The sequence below is a fragment of the Melospiza melodia genome, chromosome 21, assembly GCF_035770615.1.
Source record: "Melospiza melodia melodia isolate bMelMel2 chromosome 21, bMelMel2.pri, whole genome shotgun sequence".
Taxonomy (NCBI): Eukaryota; Metazoa; Chordata; class Aves; order Passeriformes; family Passerellidae; genus Melospiza; species Melospiza melodia.
Window position 1 is genome coordinate 13,055,718 of NC_086214.1, and position 21,797 is coordinate 13,077,514.

The following is a 21,797-nucleotide window of genomic DNA, read 5'->3' on the forward strand; positions in this document are numbered from 1 at the left end:
GCTGCAGGAGAAGGCAGAATAAGGGAAAATGTTTGTGTGAGAAGGGACTTGGGGAAAAGTCTGGTTCAAAAAGAAGGTGGCCGAGCCGTGGCTGCGGCCCCTTCCCCAGATGCAATCCCAGTGCTGTAATTTCTGGGGGAATTGGTTCATCTTGGGTGCAGATATATTTGTGTCAAGGTGCAGCTGCACAGATAGCCTGACTCTATGCATAGTAAGAGGCTTTCAGAGAGAGAGGTTATGCCCAGAGCAAGGCCTTATCAGAGCAAGCTGCCTGCCATTTATCTGCTTCCCTATCAAATATGAAAACAGGCCTCAATCTGCTGCTTCTATTTTCCTTGTGAAGGCTATGGGTGGAATAATAATTTAGGCCAGTTTTTTTGTTTCCAGCACCAACCTTCTGCCAAACTCCTCTGTTCCCAACTTCCCCAGGCTGGCACTGGCACATTCATGGGAAAGCAGCCAAGCCCAAACCTCCAGGGAACGGGATCTCTGCTCACTTGGGGGTTTCTGGGTGGTTATGTGCAGGGCTGGGGCAGTAGCTGCAGCTCAACACTTTAATATCACACTAATTATCCATTATTTGTATTGCAGTAGCCCCTAGAGGCCTCACCGGGGCTGGGGGCCTGTGGGGTGGGTGCAGCCCTCACCCCATGGCCTCACCCTGACCCTGCACAGCTTCCCCATGAGCTCACAGGGCCCAGGAGGGTTTGTCCTGCTCCATTCCAGATGTGGGGTGACCTTGGGGGTGGCACCCTCGGTGTGGGGTGACCTTGAGGGTGGCACCCCTGATCCAGGGCTGTGGCAGCTCCGCTCCTGAGGGTGGCAGGGGAAGGGCTGAGGACAAAGCCCAGCCTGCTCCTGCTCCTCCATCCCTCCCTCCTGCCCGTCCTGCAGGGCCTCCCCCTGCCCTAATGAGGCCTGAAAAGCCTCTGCTTACATTTTTAATTCCATATCTGTGTCTAACTGCTGATGCTAAACTCCGATCCCACAGCTTCTGAGGGCAATGCGATCCACATGTTAATATTTTAAGCCAGCCACTAATATTTTTATGTGGGAAATTGAGATTTTCTACGGTTGCTGGATGAGCAGGCCATTTCTCCACGCTGGAGTAGGAAAACTGTAGCTGGGGAAAACATTATTATCCATATTTGTATTTCTTGTGGCTGGGAGGGATGGCCATGGTCTGGGCTGTCACTTGTCCTGCTGCCCCAGTGTCACTGGGATGGCACCAAAGTGGGGCTTTATTTATTTATTTATTTATGCTCTAAGAAAGTGGCCATTTCTCCTCAGAGCCATCTTTGGATGCTTTGTATTTTTAAATACCCAAGAGCAGAAGCCTATTTATAAAACTCAGGTTCCTTTTGACAGGCGCAAACAGAGAGGATGCTTTGGGCAGGGCTGCTACAATCCTGGGCAAAAATCAAAGTGGAAATAAGGTGAACTCCAGAGATATTTAGCCAGAATACACAGAGATATTTTTTCTTAATCACAATTTTTAAAGAAACAAAAGCTGTGGGTGTTCAGTAAACAATGTTGGAGGAGACAGGAGACAGAGGTGGCTTCCTTGGACATGAGGTGCCATGACAAAACGTTTCAGGATAAGAACTTATGGAAATTCTCTTTGGCCTCATTGTGCTGCCAAACACTGGAATCATTGCTGGGCTTTGGGGACGTTGGGGATGAAGGAGGACAGAAATGCAGGCAGGGGCTGTGCAGCAGCAGCTCAGTGTGGGCTTGGTGTGGGCCCTCAGCAGGGCTGGGATGCTGCCCCTGCTATGGATTACTGTGAGAGAACCTGCCAGGCCCACATCATCGCTCCAGACAAGTCCATGATGCAAATTGGCAGCCAAAGCACTGAGCAGTCAATACAGATTAGAATTAAGCCTCTCCTCGTGTCCAGAGCAGGGCCCTGCATTGATCCGGCCCCGGCGCCAGGAACCTCCTGGGGAGGGAGCAGGGCCCAGCTGGGCCAGGCCGGGGCTGCCCTCCTGATGCTGCTCAGCCCAGCTGGGCCAGGCCAGGGCTGCCCTCCTGATGCTGCTCAGCCCTGTTGGGACAGGCCAGGGCTGCCCTCTTGATGCTGCTCAGCCCAGCTGGGCCAGGCTAGGGCTGCCCTCCTGGTGCTGCCCAGCTGGGCCAGGCCAGGGCTGCCCTCCTGGTGCTGCTCAGCCCAGCTGGGCCAGGCCAGGGCTGCCCTCCTGGTGCTGCTCAGCCTCTGGTGGTGCCACTTTTTAGAAAAAGGCACCTTAAAAACCCCACAGAGGCCTCAGTGCTGTGCTTTAGCTCAGGTTGAAGATTAAACTCACATCCAAACCTGGCCTGCCCTGGGGCCTCTCCCAGCTGAGCCAGAGCTGGCAGAAACACCTACCAGGATTTTCCTTTCCTCTCTCAGTGTTTTCCACTCACACCCTGCTCTGCCTTTCCCCACAGTGATCACAGCCATGGGAGTTTTGCCTTTACAGAGGGGGGGACAGGGTTTGTTCCAGCCACAGAAGGGTTTCTGCATTTCCCCAGGCAGACGTGCTCGGAGGGTGTCCATTGTTGGAAGGGTTTGCAGGATGGGAATTCACCTTCCTGAGCAATGTGAGCAATGCCCATTCCAGGGGGTTCCATTCCCAGCCAGCCCAAAGTGCAACTTAGGCTCACCAAAAACTGCTGGAATGCTCAACAGTAATGAGTACAGTGATAAAAATCAAAGTTTAAGCCTCAAAATTTGTCTGAGGGAATGAAAGGTGCTTTTTGTGGGGTCCCTCAGTTCCTGTGGGTGCTTTGCCTGGCTCTGATTTCAGCTGCAGTTCAGCATTTCCCTCTGCCCAGCACTGCCCAGCCTGCATTGGGTGCCACTGGAAATAAAATCAGTCGGTGTTTGGTGTTTGTGGGAGCACAGCTGGGATGTGACTCCAGCCCTGTTTGTTTAGCAGGAGGTAAAAGGATTGTGTTTAATGGTTTCTGTGGGGGATGTGGGGTGTCCTGGCAGGCCGTGATAGCAATTTCCTCATGCTGCAGAATTACCCCAGAAATGCAAATATCTCTATCAGTCAGGATCCAGAGCAGCAAACCCAGAGCCCCGAGTGACCCCCAGCCCTCCTGCTCACAATCTCGACCTCTGGGGCATTTTCTTCTCCAAATAATTTATTAGATAGAGGCTGCACGAAATAATCTGTCTTTGTTTTTTCCCATTTGCCTTCTCATGCAAATGAATTCCCACGAACTTTTACTTTCTTTATTTCCCAATTATCATGCAAAACTCATCTCTCTGAACTGTATCTCCTCTTCTCCGTTTTCTTCCTTCTCCCCGAGGAAATTCCCTCTGTTATGGCCAAGGGCAGAGCTGTTCCTGCACAAGGCCACAAGCCATTCTCACTGCAGTGGGTGTGTGGGGTGGGGGGCTCTCAGCCCCTGCTCACTGAGAAAACAGGGTTAAAAAAACTTCCACAAATGTCCACAAAGGCAGAGAGCCCACAGGAGCCATGGCAGGTCCAGCCTAAAAGGCAGATTGAGCTCCAGAGCTGAGCTTGGTGAAACATCTGGGCTTAAACCAGTGGGGACAGGGTACCTGGGGCTCTGGCAGAGCCGGGTTTGATTTACAGACTGAGGTCCTGGACACCCTGTGGTGTCCTTGCTCTTCCCCACTCAGCATCAGCCTTACAACTAACCTGAAACAATTTTCTCAGCCCAGAATTGCAGCCAGGGAGCCTCATCCCCTTCCTGGGGGTCTGTGTGTGCTAGAACTTGTGGGTGTCACTGAAAGTTTGGAGGTGAAAATGGAAAATACCGAATTCCTGTTTCTTTCCTGGTTCATTAAAGCAATCATTATTAGGGGTTTTAGCTGTTTTTTTTTTTTTTTTCCCCACAAGGTATTCTTGTTGCTTGGGACTGGAAGCTCCTGGTTTCCACAGAACCACAGAATGGTTTGGGTTGGAAGGGACCCCAAAGTTCCTCTGCTCCCAGTCCCCTGCTTGCCCCTGACCAGGATTATTCCATGCTGGAGCAGCAGCCAGGCTGCCCTCCCTGCCCTTGTGCTGGTCATGCTCTCCCCATTCACCCCTCTGGGAATCAGCTACCTGGATAGGGCAGGGAAGGTGGGCAAAGCCCCCGGGCAGCAGAGCTGTGCATGTAGAGCTGAGCCCTGGGGAGCCCCCGGCAGCAGGGTGGCCTTTGTTCCTCCCCCTGGCCCCCAGAGCCTCCCCTCTCCCCGCCAGCCTTTGAATTTTTATGCCGGTGCCTTTCTTTGCATTGACCAGAGTTTATCACATATCTCTGGTTGGGATCCTGCCTAGCTTAGCATAAGACAAAAATGGGCAGGGGAGGGGGGAAATCGGCTGAATAATAGGACGGATTTGTAGCAGCTGAGGATTTGCATTCAAATGTTCGCCAGCCTCCTCTGAGCTCGAGTTTTATCATGTCTTTACAGCCAACAGCTTGTTTATGAATAAAAAATGTGGCATGAAACCAGAGGAGTGAGTTGTCTTTGTTTTGTCAAGTGTGCTGAGACAAAATGCTCGCTCCTCACAAGTCTTCACTTCACACAGGCCTGGCGGGACGGGGGCAGCTGGCCACGGGCTGTACCTGCGTTGCCATGGCCGGGGGCACCCGGGCACCCTCCATATGCATGAGCCCGTGTGGGACCCGCTGCCGAGGCTCAGCAGCCCCTGCTTTGACAGGCAGCCACTTTATTAACTCATTAAGCTCATCTTGTTCCTTTAAATGCGGTATAATTACAAATAAAGCTGTCACACTTTGTTTGCAGTTATATCATTTAGCTAAGTGCCGCTGCGACCTGGGCTGCAGGAGGGAGGGAGGGAGGGGAGAGCCAGGGCTGCCACGGGGAAAGAGCCAGGAGAGTGTGGGGCTGTCCTTGGTGGGGCTCTGGCAGGTCTGGCTCCGGTCTGGGTGCCAAGGAAGCATGAGGTGGCACCAAAGGCTCTGGTCTGTGGGCACAGGGAGCACCCATCCATCCATCCATCATCCATCCATCCATCCATCCATCCATCCATCCATCCATCCATCCATCCATCCCTCCATCCATCCCTCCATCCATCCATCCATCCATCATCCATCCATCCATCCATCCATCCATCCATCCATCCATCCATCCATCCATCCCTCCATCCATCCATCCATCCCTCCATCCATCCCTCCATCCATCCATCCATCCATCCATCCATCCATCCATCCATCCATCCATCCATCCATCCATCCATCCATCCATCCATCCATCCCTCCATCCCTCCATCCATCCATCCATCCATCCATCCATCCATCCATCCATCCATCCATCCATCCATCCATCTATCCATCCCTCCATCTCCTTGGCTCTGCCTCCCCTGGAGCTACAGGAAGCTCAGACTGGTGTCTCCCCAAGGACTGACATAATCAAGGTCCCAAAGCCTTTGGGCCTGCTGCACAATCCTGCTGGGATGGGATGGCCCTGGTGGCTGATATGTTCCTTTGGAGCTGCAGTTGGATCTATATTCCCAGGGTGTCCACTTGGGATGGAGCCCAGCAGGGAATGTGGCACAGAGGGACAGGGAAGGTGGCACAGAGGGACAGAGAGTTTGGCACAGCCCTGGCATGTCCCACTCACCCCCTCATGGCACAGCTGCCCTTCCTTGGGCATGGCTGGGACAAAGCCTGTCCTCATCCCAGTGGCACCAGCAGGGTCCTGCTCTGGCTGGGACACATCCAGGGGACAGGGATGGTGTTTGTCACCCAGCCCATGAGGTCCTGCTCTGGCTGGGACACATCCAGGGGACAGGGATGGCCTTTGTCCCCAGCACACGATGGCATTTGTCACCCAGCCCCTGCTGCAGTAGGAGCAGCTCCTTCCAGAGCCCTCCCAGGGAAACAATGGGCTGCGAGTCATTTTCCTGCTTCCTGCAGCAACTCCTCCAAGGCCGTGTCCTAGATTTAGCTCAGGCTCTGATAAGGCTGGGAGAGATAAGTCCCAGATTGTACTGCTGTGCCCAACAGACTGGTTACACCGTGCTTGATGACACTTCAGCCCCGTTGTCATGACCCCATATAATCCGGCATCCTGGACCATCTGACACACATTTACACTTAACATTTTGTTAGAGACTCTATAAATGAGATCTCTTTGACCTTCAATCCTTGGCTAATTGCTAGTTTCATGTACAAGACCAGCCTAATTTTACGTGATAATTACCTGGAAGTGGCAATACATATGGCATTGCATGTTTGAAATGTCAGAACTGGAAAAATATCAAGTGGCTGGAGTCTTAGGCAAATGGGGGGAGTGGAAGGGTCAGAACAATATACTTTAGTGCTCAGCTGATGGAGGAGCACATATATCACTGCAATCCCCAGCAACGACGAGCCATCCAGAATAAATCCGTGCATAATGTTTGCTGAAGGGGCTCTATGGGCACAGGGATGCTGAGGCTGTCATAAAACAAAACCAGAGATGTTGAATTTGCAAGCATTTAAGCAATTTCCTCAAGTTGTTTCTTTTCACCAAGGAATCCCCACTCAATATTTGATTATTGTCAAATATTCCTGAATTTCTCACACCCTGTTGGTACAACCTGATCACCTCCCACCTGGTACGGGCTCAGAAGCCACAGTGAGCCAGAGCTGAGGTCACATCTGGGGGGTGTTTGAGGGAAGTTTGTGACATTGTGGGCAGTCCCAATGGAAAAAAGACTTTTTTGCTGCAGGCAAGGGGGTGCCCTGGGGGTTACAAGCCTGGTGGGGAGGGATGGGGTGGTGGGGAGCAGCATGGGACAGCACCCCAAAACCACCCAGCCCCTGTAGGACACATCTGGGGCAGCAGGGGACAGCACCCCAAAACCACCCAGCCCTTGTAGGACACACCTGGAGGAGCAGCAGTGCCCCAGGTCCCCCCTGGCTGCTCTGCCTTGCTGGAAATGGGATTATTCCTCTTGTTTGCTTACTGGGGTGTAACCACCAAACAGTGTCGGTGTCCCTTATTTGGGTTTAATTAATTGCTTGATAAGATTATCATGAATGAAAATAAATTAAAATCACTTCAGTAATTATTTCACTGTAAACATTATTGACAGCACTTCCTAAATAATGTAAACTCTGATTTAAAGCCCTGGTCAGGAGTTCTGGGTCGTGGGATCACTGTGGTTAGAGGGGGAGCTGGGATGGATTATTGAGCACATCCTCTTGGAGGGGCAGTTGTGTGTCCATAGATAGGAATATATAAAATTATATATATGAGTGTGTGTGTATTTTATTGACGTTTTTAGCCTATCATCTTTCTGAATCCTCTTTAAATGTCTCAGTGATGCTCCTCTTTTATTAAAATAATGAAAAATACACTTTCAGGTTCTCAGATGTCCCCCCTATTGTTGTTCTCTGAAATTTCACAGCCCATTTTTGGACACTCAATCCTGATTTTTCCTCAAGAGGGTCTGTGCTTGTCCTGCTCCATGTCCAGCCTGTGGAGAGGGATTTTAACATTCCTGAATTCCAGGAAAGGTGAGGGGATGCAGCTCCTGGAAGGGGGTTGGACTCTTCTGGGGCATCCCAAAACAATGGGACTTGGGCTGCAGCACCTTTCCCCATCCCTTCCCATCCTCCACCCTCTCTTGGGCAGATATAAATAGTGAAAATACTGGAAAGAGGTTTTTCAAACCCTGTGTTTTAATTTGAATCGTGTTTTAAATTAAGGGGCGGGTTTGCAATTAGGGGCAGAGCTAATTGTGCGTCCCCACCCTGTGCAGGGAATGGACAGCACAAGGACACGGCCCCAAGCAGTTCCTTCCACCAGCACCTCGTGCACCCCTCTGCCAGCAAATCCTGTCTGAGACAACAACAAACCCCAGGGAATTCGCAGCACATCTTCTCCCTGCGGTGTCTCAAGCACGGCCTCTGTTCTCCCCCGTTTGGAATTTAATCCTTTTAAAACCTGTAAATTGGGAAACAGAGGCAGTGTCAGCCCAGAGCAGGCTCCTCCCGGGTGCTGGCTGGGATTAGCACTGCCCTTCCCCATCCTTCCTCACCAACTGATAAGGGTTGTTTATCAGATGATAAAATGGTAACCAGCAGATGAAACTGTCGGTGACAACTTCAGTGCAAAAGGTTTGGGAGAACAGGAGGTGTTTGAACTTCAGCCTGCTGTGACAACCTCAGGCTGTGGGGACATCCCCAGGTCCCTCCTCTGGCTGTCAGAGCAGCCAAATCCCAGAGCACCAAACCCAGAGCAGCCAAACCCAGAGCACCAAATCCCAGAGCACCAAACCCCAGAGCACCAAATCCAGAGCACCAAACCCAGAGCACCAAACCCCAGGGCAGCCAAACCCCAGAGCACCAAACCCAGAGCACCAAACCCAGAGCACCAAACCCAGAGCAGCCAAACCCAGAGCACCAAATCCAGAGCACCAAACCCAGAGCACCAAACCCCAGAGCACCAAACCCAGAGCACCAAACCCCAGAGCAGCCAAACCCAGAGCAGCCAAACCCAGAGCACCAAACCCCAGAGCACCAAACCCAGAGCACCAAACCCCAGAGCACCAAACCCAGAGCAGCCAAATCCCAGAGCACCAAACCCAGAGCACCAAACCCAGAGCACCAAATCCCAGAGCACCAAACCACCAAACCCAGAGCACCAAACCCAGAGCACCAAACCCCACATTTCCATTTTCCCTGGATCAGGGGGCTGGGGGCTGTCCTGGCAGCCCAGGGGTGACCCCAGGTGCCAAAGGCTCTTTGGGAAATGCCATCAGCAGGGACTGTCCTGGCTGGAAATCAGCAGAGAGTGGTCTGTGAGGGAAGGGCCCTGTGCTCTCCCTGCCCACCAGCCCTTGCTGGGCTCTGGCAGTGCCACTGGTGTGCCAGGGGATCTGCAGGGACACCTGGGGCCCGGGCTGGCACTGGGGCTGGCACTGGGGCTGGCTGAGCTGCCCTTGCCGTGGGTGCTGCACTCTGCTGAGCTCGGAGCTCCACTCCTGGCCCAGGCTGCCAGCTCATTTTGGGCTCACAGAACCCTCAGGGCTGGAGAAGACCTCCAAGATCAGCAAGTCCAGCCTTTGACCAACCCCACATGTCCACTGAACCACACCACAAAGTGATTTTTGACCAGCTCCAGGCTGCCTTTCCTGGCCTGGCTGCCCAGAGCTGGGCTGCCCAGAGCTGGGGTGCGTGGCACTGGGGTGGGTGGCACTGGGGTGCGTGCCCAGCATTCCCAGTGTGCCCAGCAGAGCTGCCCAGAGCTGGGGTGGGTGGCGCTGGGGTGGGTGGCACTGGAATGGGTGGCACTGGGGTGGGTGGCACTGGAATGGGTGGCACTGGGGTGGGTGGCACTGGGATGGGTGGCACTGGAGTGGGTGGCACTGGGATGGGTGGCACTGGGGTGCGTGGCGCTGGGATGGGTGGCACTGGGATGAGTGGCACTGGGGTGGGTGGCACTGGAGTGGGTGGCACTGGAATGGGTGGCACTGGGATGGGTGGCACTGGGGTGGGTGGCACTGGGGTGGGTGCCCAGCATTCCCAGTGTGCCCAGCAGAGCTCCAGGGGAGCTGCCAGGTGCTGCCTCCTGGGCTCTCCCTAAAACCTGTGTCATATTTTGTGCTGACTTAGTACAACGTGGAGAGTTGTACTTTCCAAGTAGCTGGCAGCCCTTAATCAATGTTAATTGGCTCTAATTAGCATATGTTAATTAATGATATTTACTACAAATTAAAGGTATGAGCGCTCCCAGAGGGTTTCCTGTTCATCCAATTAGTGCCAATTAGTTGCAATTAACACGTGTAAATGAGATGCCATTGAACCCAAAACAAACAGCAGAGTCTGCTGCACGGGCTGGGGCTGAACTTGAGCAGGGAGGGGAAGGGGCTGCACGGGGCTCCTGAATACCTGCAAGGGCTCCAACATCTCTTTAAGCTCTCTCATTAGGGCTCGTTTTGTCTCTCGCTCTGGGGGCAGCGAGTTGGAGGAAAGCTGACCTGGGTAAAACCTTGGCAGGGTAAAGGGCTGTGGGGTTGTGTCCTGTGGGGCTGGGACATGGACACGCAGCTGCTTTGGGAACGGTCCCAGCTGTGTTTGCACCCCAAAACTGAGGGTGCAGGGACCCCAGGGCTGCTGCAGTGCAGCTGTGGCACAGGAGGAGCCCCCAAATCCCCTTGGTGCTGTTCCCTGGGCAATCTGCAGCTCCTCACCCAAAGGGGCACTCCCAGGGCTGCTCTGCTGGGTCTGTGGCCTGCAGGGAGGCACATCCAGCAAAGTCTCCTGCCCTGGGCCCTGATTGCACAGGCAGCCTGGCAGGAGGCAGAACAAATTGTCATAATTGTGTTTAATTAAAAAGCGTAAATGGATTATCTCCAGGTAAGGATGATTTATTTCACTAATCAGTCTGATCACGGGCAACGCGCGGGCTGGAGCTGGAAATCATTGGGGGGAAATGGGGAATTCCTTTTGCCATCACTCCCAAAGCAGGGCAGGGTTTCAGCACAAAACCCACCCCAGAGAGAGGGCCCGAGGTGGGAGCTGCACCCCAGGGGTGTCCCGGTGTGCTCTCACACAGGGCTTTGCTCTGCGTTGTTATTTCCCTGTGATTTTGTGTTTTCAGATGGAAGCAGCTGCCTGGGCCCCTTTCTGCAGGGTTTGTGCACATCCCATGGGCTTGGTGCAGGTTCTGTGGGGCCGGGGAGGGCAGAGCTGGCAGTGCCACTCCAGCCATCCCTGCAGCACAGGGGACACAGGTGGGGCTCTGAGCCCAGGGCCAGGCACCATCAGCACCAAACGAGCATAATTAATTGACCATCTGCTTGGGAAGCCGAGGATGAGGCAGCCCTGGGCTGTGGCTGCCACGTCAGGAGCCTCCAGGACAGCCCTGGAAGGGGACAGCTTTGGGCACTGGGGTCCAACCCAGACCCCCTGAGCTCCCCTTGCCTTCCTGCCAAGGTTTCTTCTGGTGCTCTTTGGGACCTCCAGGGAGGGTGCAGAGCCTGAGCTGGGGTTTGTCAGGGATTGAAAGCCAAGGGATTGTGCCAAGCAGCCCCCCAGAAATGTCCCTGCAGCCCCCAGCCCCACCTGAGCACAGAACAACCCCCCTGTTGTGGTTCTGTGTCTGGGGAATTATTTGAAACCATCACAACACGAGCTGGGAAATAAGGCACCTGTGGTGTTTTCTGTTATTCCTAAGGAAATTCTCCTTGTGTTTAATAGGTGATGTTTAATAAAAATGAAAATGAGCTTATCCTGAGCAGGCATGCACGCCAAAAGCTGGCATTTAAATTAGAAATTATGATTTAATAACTTGTCAGGAAACTCACCAATGTAACAGCGTGATAATTATTGAAAAGAGGCTCCATAAATGCTGGGATGCCATGATCCAGGGGGAGAACTGGGCTGGGAAAGGCTCGGAGAGCTCTGTGGGACTGGGGTTGGGCTGCAGCCCCCTGGCCCTCTCCAGGACAAGGCTCTTGGTGAAGTCCTGACAACAAAAATGGTGAAAAATGAAATTTCCTGACAGCCTTGGGAGGTCAGGATTGCTCCCTTGCACCCTGGAGCCTCCTCTGCAGCCTGGGCTGAATTGCTGGGGAAATTCTCTTTGGGTGAGGCCTTATTGTCTGAATCATGGCCCAACTCCTAATTTAAGCAAAATGTTCACTTAAGGACTTGTTAATATATACTAGAAATGACAGTCCTGTCTTCCTGTGGGTGGATTGTGGCTCTCAGTGGGAAGGCCATTACTTCTGCCATGGTTTACAAAGCAGTTCAGCAGAAATCTGTGCCATAAATATTGAAGTATTGTAATGGTTAATTCCGTGGATTTGGATGTGACAGACCCTTGGCACGAGGCTGGGTTGGCAGCAAGGAGTGAAAACCCAAACAAAAGCAAGGGGCAGGATCAGCTTTGGGGTTCTGGTCCAGCCCCACATCACAGTGGGGGAAATTTCCCAATTCCTTGCTCAATTTTCCCTTACAATTCCCATCCTGGAGGAAACTCTTGGGGATGAGTAGAAAGAGGGAAGGAAAAATAACAAGCTATGAAAGTGCTGGGGAAAGATTGCTCTCCTGTTTCCTCTAAACCAGTAAAACGTCGAGGAAAAACTTTCACACAGATTTTCCCAGTATTTTTCAGTGGCAAATACATTTCCTTGGAGAAATTTCAGGCCATTCTGTGACTAAATAGTGAGTCTGCTTATTATTCTGTCTGCTTCTCCAGGACTTCTATTTTTTATAATTTTTTTAAGTGAAAACAACTTGAGGAAGAGAGAGAGAGAGAGAGAGAAAATCTCTTTGCCACTAAAATCAAACAGCTGCGTTTGGCAGGAATTGGAACGGGCTGGGCTGGGGAGGGGAGAGAACTCTTAGTTGGTAATTTTGACTTGTAAAATGCCTGATGTGAGGTTGGAGCATTGAAAAGAAGAGAAAACAAGATGTTCTGTGGGGCAGGGGGGGCGGGCCGGGTTTGTGGCATTTCCCCGCAGTTTGTTGCGTCTCGCACCTCCTCCAGCGCGGCACCGCCGGGGTTAAACCGGGGTCAGCTGAGCATCCATCCCGGGATGGGCTCCCAGGTGAGAGGGGGCGACCCCAGAGCCCCTCGGCCGGGGGAGACGGATGGGGAACACCTGCAGCCGTGAAGGGTGACGATGGATCCATCACCGGGCCCCAAAGAGCCCCGGGAGCCCCTCCTGGGCAGGGGTAGGGGCCGCTCCTTCTGCAGGGCTCAGGGACGTGCTCAGGGACAGCCCGTGCTGTGCCCACCGTGTGTGACACCCCCTGGGCTCCCCAAACACCTCCCGGGGCCCCCAGAGCTGGGACAGCCTGGAACTCGGCAAATCTGGGACTGCAGCCCCATCCCAGGGGTTATCCAGGATATGGGATGGGTTTCTCTCCTGGCTTTGCCCCTCTCTGCTGGGCATTGTGGTCCTTTCCCTGGAATTCAGCAAATCTGGGATTCCAGCCCATCCCAGGGGTTATCTAGGATATGGGATGGGTTTCTCTCCTGGTTTCTCCCCCTCCTGGCTTTGCCCCTCTCTGCTGGGCCTGTGGTTCTTCCCCAGCCCCAAAGTTCTGGTGGGTTCCAGCTCACAGAACACCCTGAGCTGGGAATAATGGGAATATTGGAATAATGGGAATATTGGAATAATGGGAATATTGGGATAATGGGGATGTTGGGATCCAGCTCCCAGCGTTTGCTGCAGGGTTTGCTGGGCCTGGCTGGGTTTGCCCCTGTAGATTCACAAGGCTGAGCTGGTTTCAGCTGGGGGCTGGCTGGGGATGGGCACAGCCCTTTGTCACTAAAGCCCCCAAGATGGGGCTGCCCTCCCTGCTGTGGGGTCCCCAACTTTTCCCTGGACAGGAGGGTGGAGAAGGACGTGAGGAGGAGAGGCACCTTCACCGTGGGCATTCCCCAGCCCCTGGGCACGGAGGTCAGCGGGTGCTGAAAGGTTTGGTCCTGAATTTCCACAGGAATTGGATGATTTCCCACTGATTTCAAACACTGCCCACTGATTGCTGGGTGTAGGGCCAGAGGGCTCCTGCCTTGCAAGGTATCTCCCATAACAAAGGAGAAAGCAAAGAAAAGGAAAGGAAGGGAGATAAAATGTGGAGAAGAAATGAGGAATGGTGAAGTGAAGTTGAGCTCATTCAGCTCTCCCCAATGCCCAGATCTCTGTCATTAATATTAAGCAACGCCTGACAATAGCACTCTGCATTTTCCAAAAGAATAACTATCAGCCTGGTAAACAAACCTGGGGACGCTCAGGATTCCACAGGATGGCTCATCTACAGAGCCTTTATGATAAATGTAACAAGGCAACAGCCAGGGAAAAAATTATTATAAAAAAAAATTAAAATGTAGAGAATTGACATTTGGAATTGAGCTGGGATGTGCCAGAGCCTCATCAGCAAGGGGGGGCACCTGCAGCCCTCCCCAAACCCCAGCCCAGCTCATTGATATGCAGTTATTCACGTGTGCAGTAAATTCCAATTATGTTTACAGATGTCTGCTTAACATTTATGGAAAAGGAACCTCAGCATGGCTGAAATATCCTTATAAGGGTTTGGACCAGGCTTTTTTTTTTTTTTTTTTTTTTTTTTGCCATCACCAATTTAATTATATTTTGCAGATTTATGAAAAAAAATAACTTCCAGCTGAGCTCTCTGATAGAAGGTTTAACATCTAATGCATAGATTTGGTTCTATGACCATTTCAGAGTTGTTTTAACTGTAATTTTTTTGTTTTCCTATTAACTCAGGAGTTTCATTGATTTTTTAAATGCACAAAAAAAGCAGCAACGTATCAGGGCAGTGAAAGATGAGCAGGTTTTCATGTGGCTTCCTGCTGCAGGTAATTTTTTTCTTTATCTTGGAATTTCTTCCCTGCCCAGGGACTCCTTCACCTGGGCAGAGCCCACACTGAGCTCTCCCCTCCTAAGGTGCATTTCCCAGCTCTAGGGGCAATGTGGAGTTCCTGATTCTCACAGGAATAAGGAAAATGGGAATTTTCAAGTGACAAGTGGCTTCCCCTTTCCTGCCCTGGCTCTGGGCTCTGGGAGCAGCTGCCTGGCACAGCCTCACCCCTTCCCTTCCCTGGCATGAGCTGCACCTCACAGGGGGATCCCCAAGGAAAAGGGGATTTTCTGTTAATTCCAGAATTATAAAACTACTCTTTTCAAACATTTTCCTCTTCTTTTCCCCTGAATTCTGAGCACTCACGGGTTATTTCAGCTGTGAGCAGCAGCCTGGCTCCACAGATGTGGGGACAATGTGTGTCCAGATGGGCACAGCCCTGGGGTGCCCAAGGCAGGGGTTTCCACAGAAACCCGGAGGGTCTGGGTGTTTTATTGGTGCTCCTGCTTTTCCTCTCCTGCAGGAAGGGTTTGTTTGGGTGGGGGCAGAGCAGGGATTGTGTGCAGAGCCTGGAGCTGCTCCTGTGAGCCCACCTTGGGCACAGAGGGCAGGAACGGCTCCCTTCTGAGCCCTGGAGCTGCTGCTCTGGCTTTCGGAGAGCTGATGGCAGGGAATGACCTTGGGGTGGGTTCTTAAGGAGAGCTGATGGCAGGGAATGACCTTGGGGTGGGTTTTTAAGGAGAGCTGATGGCAGGGAATGACCTTGGGGTGGGTTTTTAAGGAGAGCTGATGGCAGGGAATGACCTTGGGGTGGGTTCTTAAGGAGAGCTGGGAGCAGGGAATGACCTTGGGGTGGGTTTTTAAGGAGAGATGATGGCAGGGAATGACCTTGGGGTGGGTTTTTAAGGAGACCTGAGAGCAGGGAATGACCTTGGGGTGGGTTCTTAAGGAGAGCTGATGGCAGGGAATGACCTTGGGGTGGGTTTTTAAGGAGAGCTGATGGCAGGGAATGACCTTGGGGTGGGTTTGGGTCACTCAGGGAGTGCACAGGCGATCCATGGCTCAGGGATCCATCAGGAAATCCCACAAACCCAGCTGGCACAAGGACAAACGCCCATCCCTGAGGCCAGGGGACCCTTTGGGATGTCCCAGAATGGTGCCAGGCCAAGGGCAGCAGGGTCAGGACCTGGGGTGCTGCTCGGGCAGGGCTCTGTGCCCCGGGTTCAGCACAGCAGGGGTTAATGAGGGATTGCACAGAGGCAGAGCAGGAAGATGAGGCTGTGGGGAGAGGAACTGATTTGATCTGAGGGTGTATGTGGAATAAATACAGCAGATTCTAAAAAGCAGTTCTGTTTATTAGCACACCCTTAAGGAAATAAATTGTGCATCATTAGGAGCAGGCTCCTCAGCAGCCACTGCTGCTGTTATTAATGCATTTGTCTCAGGACCACGCCAGTTTCTCTCAGCCATTCCTTCTGCAACCTTGCAGGCTTTACAAATATTGACTAATTACAGCCATGTAGATTTTATTTCCAAGACTGAAACAACCACATTGGAAGGGAATTCTGCAGACTCACACTTTCTGAGCCTGAATTCCTGTTCCCATGTGCAGGGACATCACCAGCACAGACATCCCAGCTCCTGCAGCCACTTGTTCTGGGTGGAAATGGGGACGTTGCACGGGCAGGAGGAAGGCATTGGTGAATCTGGTCACCAGGGCTTGGGGAAACAAGGTTTAAGTGTTTGATTGTGAAAATCTCCAGTGCCTTCATGGTGAGGCTGGTTTGGCGTAGATGCTCTGTAGAGAGGACAGGAGCAGCTGGGGCTGGGCTGGCACAGGGCTCCTGGGCCCCAGGACTCAGTGACAGGCTGTGAAGAGCCACAGAAATGCCAAGGATAGATTTTTTTAGAATTATATTGGTTTTTTAAAGTGTTTCTGAGCGTGGAGGGTTGGCCCTTGGTAGTGCCAGCGTGTGACTCTGTCCTGTGTGGGGCACAGTGTGGGACAGCAGGATCCCCGTGGGGATGGAGCTCAGCCTCTGGAAAAACTAGCTGGAGCTAGGGAAATTTCACATTCTAGACCAGAATGATTTGGGTTTTTCATCCTGAGCACAGCATACTGATGCACCTCGGGGGTGTGGGATGGTGGCTGTGTGTGGCATTGAGAGGAGCTGTGTGCAGTCAGCCGGGCTTGGAGCATCACTCAGGGATGAGGGGAAGGAAACAGAGCTCTGAATGTGCACCCAGGAGCCCTGCAGGGCTCCACTGCCCTGACCCAGCTGCCCTGGGGGACTGGGCTGTGGGGAGAAGGAAGGGCAGAGCTCCCACGGCCTCTCAGATCCTTTAAAATAGAAAATCACATAAATAGGGCATGATCTAGCACCGTACCAAATGACAGAATCTATAGATAGCAGGTTAGTCAGGACTGAGCTGGCAGACACAAACACAGCCAGGAGCGTTCAGTGTCCCCTGTGAGGGCAGCCTGGCCCAGGTGATGGACCTGAGCTACCTGGGGCAGGTGATGTGATGGACCTGAGCTACCTGGGCCAGGTGAGGTGATGGACCTGAGCTACCTGGGCCAGGTGATGGACCTGAGCTGTCTGGGGCAGGTGATGTGATGGACCTGAGCTCCCTGGCCCAGGTGATGGGATGGACCTGAGCTGCCTGGCCCAGGTGATGGGATGGACCTGAGCTGCCTGGGGCAGGTGATGTGATGGACCTGAGCTGCCTGGGGCAGGTGATGGGATGGACCTGAGCTCCCTGGCCCAGGTGATGCTGAGCCCAGCTCTGCCCCTGCAGCTGCATTTTTCTGCCACAGTCCTGTTTGCTGGGATTTCAGTTCTATTTCCCAAACGTTCTGCATGACAGTGATGTCAGCACCAAAAGCTGACATTGTGCTGATGACAAAAACCCCTCTGTGTCGAGAATCCTCTTGTGCAGTTCTTGAGGAGTGCGATGCAGCAGCCCCGCTTCCTTCGGGCACGCAGGGCAGTGCCAGGGCTGGGCACCGTGTGTGCTCCTTTCCCAGGAGCTGCTCCCGGTGGGAAGGGAGGCTCTGCCCGCTCCCAGAAAGAGCAGAAATGAGGAATTTGGCCCGGGTCGCGCAGCAGGAGCAGAGGGAGAGCTCCGGGCTCCCCGTTCCCTCCGGCCCTGCCGAGGAGCCGCGGGATCCGCCCGCGTTCAGACTGACTCCGCTCCCAGGGAAGTTCAGCCACTGTGAAATTAGTAAATCACACAGAACTTAGAAAAACAACATAATCCTGGGGGTACTGAAATAATTAATTTCCTAATCAAGTACACCTTGCCTTTTTTTTTTTTTTTTTTAATTTGCAAATAGCACTCCGGTGTGATTCCCCGTTTCAGCCACGCCGAGGAAGGAATGAATCCTGCGGGCAGCAGAGCCGGAGGGGCCCGCGGCAGGGTGAGTCCCCCCAGGGGCTGCGGGCACCGGGAGGAGCGGCCTCGGCCCCGCAGGACCCAGCGAGGCCCGGGCGATGCTCCTGGGGAGGTTCTGCCCTGGCTGTGCCCTGGATCCAGCCCAGGAGCCGCGGGGTTCGTGCCGGGTTTGTCTCCTGCTCTCGCCGCACCCTTGTTTGCTTTAAATCACTCCAAATGCGGAGGCTGTCAGACAAGACAATTAACATGGGGAAGGGGGAAAGTATTACCATCCATTATTTGCCATAACGTGAATTTAAGCCGGGAAGTCAAATGATAAAATATGTGGTGAAAAGTGTTGGTGGTGGGAGTGCCTAAATGAGTAATAGCCCTGGGCTTCTGAGCCTTGAACTTAACGTGCTAAGTAAATCCCCGAGGTCAAAAAGTATGAAAATTGTTGCAGCTTGGGGAGATATATTTTAACTTTGGAAAAGGTCCGTGCGGATCCGCGGCGGGGTCGGGGAGGCGGACGCGGAGCAGCCGCAGCTCCGGGAGCTGGAGCGACGGTCGGGGGATGGGTGGGTGCTCGTTTTGGGGGGAAAAACATCGAATGAAATATTGACAGAAAATCAGGCGAGGAGGTTGTGGGGCGCGGTGAGCCCGGAGCGCTTTGTGCCGCGGGCAGCGGCTCGGGCCGGGCCCCGGGAGCGGCGATGGGAGAGCGGCTGCGCCGGTCCGGGACCGGACCGAACCGAGCCGTGCCGGGATCCCGGCGGGACCGGACCGGACCGAACCGAGCCGTGCCGGGATCCCCGCGGGACCGGACCGGACCGAACCGAGCCGTGCCGGGATCCCCGCGGGACCGGACCGAGCCGGGATCCCCGCGGGACCGGACCGGACCGAACCGAGCCGAGCCGGGATCCCGGCGGGACCGGACCGGACCGAACCGAACCGAGCCGGGATCCCGGCGGGACCGGACCGGACCGAACCGAGCCGTGCCGGGATCCCCGCGGGACCGGACCGGACCGAACCGAACCGAGCCGGGATCCCGGCGGGACCGGACCGGACCGAACCGAGCCGAGCCGGGATCCCGGGACCCCGCTCCGCTCCGCCGCGCTCCAACCCTTCCCCTTTAAAACTCCTGCTGCCGCCCGCGCTGACCATGCTCCTGGATTTATGGAGAGAGATGTTTTAGCAGAATCCCCCCGAGTCCCCCATCAGCCCTAAATCCCCAGCCCGCGCTCCCCGGGAGCCCTCCTGACACAGAGCATGCCAAAACAGCTTCGTTTTGCCTATGCATTAGCAATCTATTTTACCTTTTTGACATCTCTCACACATAAAACCGTAAGAGAGAAATAAAATATCTGTCTCTGGGCGAAAATAAAGCTTTGCCTCCCTCCTGATCTATAGGATATAAAATAAAGCCATGGCTTTGATAGTGGCTTTTCCTTAGACCGGAGTTGCTTTTGCACACACGGAGACAATGAAGATGGATGAGCCGGGAGCGCTGCATCCTCCGGGGGTTCGCTTCACCCTCTTTTTTTATAGCCCCCCCTCGCCCCCTCTACCACTCCACTTTTCTTTCTTTTCTCTTTTATTCGCCTTTTATCTGCCCTTTGCGGAGTGCAGGGTCCCGCTCTCGGCTGTCCCGCAGCCCCGCCGGGCTCGGCCCCAGCCCCGGGCTCGGGGACACCCCCGGACACCCCCGGACAGCCCCGGGCCCTTCCCGGACACTTTCCCGTCAGTCAGAGGCAGAGCCGCGCTCCTCGGATTTGTAATTATTTATTAACCGTATTTCCCATAAACAATGCATGAGCTCGGAGTGTAAGCGACAACATTTAGCGACGTGGGCAGAAACCCGGGAGGGCTAATCAGGGGGCTGGGGGGCAGGAAAATAAATAAGGAAAAGGAAAATAAATAGAAGAAAAAAAGAAAAGGAAGGGGAAAGGCGAGCGGAGCCGGGGGACGACAGTGCGGTGGTGTTTACCCTCAGCATCGACCCGAGTGTGGCGGGATAAACTGGGACTTTCTAATACATAATTAAAAGATCTTTAGATCTTTTTCTTCTTTCTTTTTATTTTTTTCCAAGATCTTTTAAAACAAACCTGGGGATGGATCCTGTCCAGCCGTGGGATTTATGGTGCGGGGATGTTCTAAAGGCTTAATTACATCTTAACTTCAATATTTGGCCAGAGCATTAAGCGCATATATATTTAATCAGGCGGCGGCGCTCTTTCTGCGGGGGAAGGTGCTGGGGCCGGGGGGGAGGTGGGACCCGCACCCACCTTCGCTGTCCCCCCACACGGGAGAGCCCCCGGCCCCGGCTGGCGGCGCGGAGGGGTCGCAACGGGAGCTCGGGGCCGCCCCCGCCCCGTCGGGGCCCCGCCGCTCCCCGGCGGTCCTGGAGAAAGGTTTAAAAGGAGGGAAAAGAGAAAATCCAAGTTAAAATGAATGGGGAAAGAGGGGAAACTCCGGGGGATGGATGTGGGGAAGGCGCCTGTCGGTGCACGGGAGGGAAGTTCGTGCCCGGCTGGGGATGCGGGGATGCTCCGCGAGGAACGCGGTGCGCTCGGGGCTGCTGCAGCACCGACACCCCTAAAGGGGAGAGAAATCCCAAAATCCCATTGCTGAGCGCAGCGGTGGCCAAAGGGGATGATAAACAGGGTGATGGTTAACTAAAAACACGGGAACGACACCCATAAAATGCAAATTTAAACTCGCCTGAAAGGGACTTGGTTTTTTTCCTTCGGTATTAGATTTAAAATGAATTAGAGTTTGGATTTGTTTGGCGGTTTTGTTTGGGGTTGTTTTACTCTTTTATTTTACCTCTCTCTTTATTTGGGTCTCTTTCACAAGTCACTATTTTACTTACACTCTCTATTTTTTTAAATTTTAATTTTTTTCCCTCTTGTAATTTCCATCCTTAAGAAAAAAAAAAAATCCTTTTTTAAAACATCTGCAGATTTCCCCTTTTCCTTTCTTTATTTTATTTTTTCACTCCCTGAATGTCCCTCCTTTCAGCAGCGGGGCCGGCCGGGGTTGCTCTGGAGCATCCTGGCAGCTCCCCGCGGGGCTCGGGCGGGGGAACGGACCTGGGCGAATCACAAAATAGAGCGAAAACCAAAAACTGCCCCGTGCCAGCAGCCGGCCCTCCGAGGGGGCGGCACACGGGGGTTTCCCCTCGGGCTCCGGGGGTGCCGGAGCCGGGGATGCCGGGGGTGATTTTCGGACACAAGCGCGGGCGATTTGGCCTCAAACGCCTGCTCGGCTCGGGATCCCCGCTGGGGTGAGGCAGAGGGGACACCCCGCCGTCCCCTCCTGTCCCGAGCGGGCTCGGGGGGTTCGGGCGGACAGAGCCCCCCCTGGGAAGGGCTGGGCACGGTCTGAGCCCCCGCAGCGGGGCAGAACCAGATGCTTTCGCTAACGCCTGGGAAAGGAGAAAAAAACATCGCTGTGAAAAACCGGCGCTTGACGGACGCGAGGTGCTCACCGCCTTCCCCTCGTTCACCCCAGCCCACACGGCCCCGGCAGCGCTGCCCTGCCGGCAGCTGGCGCTCCCCGGGCGCTCCCCGTGCGCGGGCACCGGGCGGGGCGGGCCCGGCCCCACTGATCCCCGAGCGAACCGACAGCTGCGCCGGGAGCCCCGGCCGGGCCGAGCGGGACAGCGGGACCCGGCCCGGGGCTTTCAAACACCCGCGGCAGCTCCGAGGCGATGGCCCGGCCCAGGACAGCCCCGAACCGCCGCTCCCGGCCCGGGCACGCTCGGCATCCTCGGCTGCCCCCCGCGCTGAGCGCCTTTGCTGCCTTCCTTTTTCTGTCTTCCAATTTATGTCTTCCCGCTTTTATTTTTTTTTTATTTTTTTCCCCTCTCAAGGACGAGGAAAACAGACGTGAAAGAGAGCGAGGGCAGTGGGTCCAGGCGGGGGATGCTGCGGGCCTCCGCCATCCATCCCCGCGCCCGGCCCGGCTCTCGGCGCTGTGCGCACCCCCGGGCACGCTCGGTCCCGTCCATCCCGGGGCTCGGCCCGCTGGGACGGGGAGCGGGGCCGGGGCCGGGCGGTGACACCGCCCCGGAGCGGCGGCTCCCGACGGGCAGCAAAGCGCCAAGGAAAGAGAAACCTCGTCCCTCC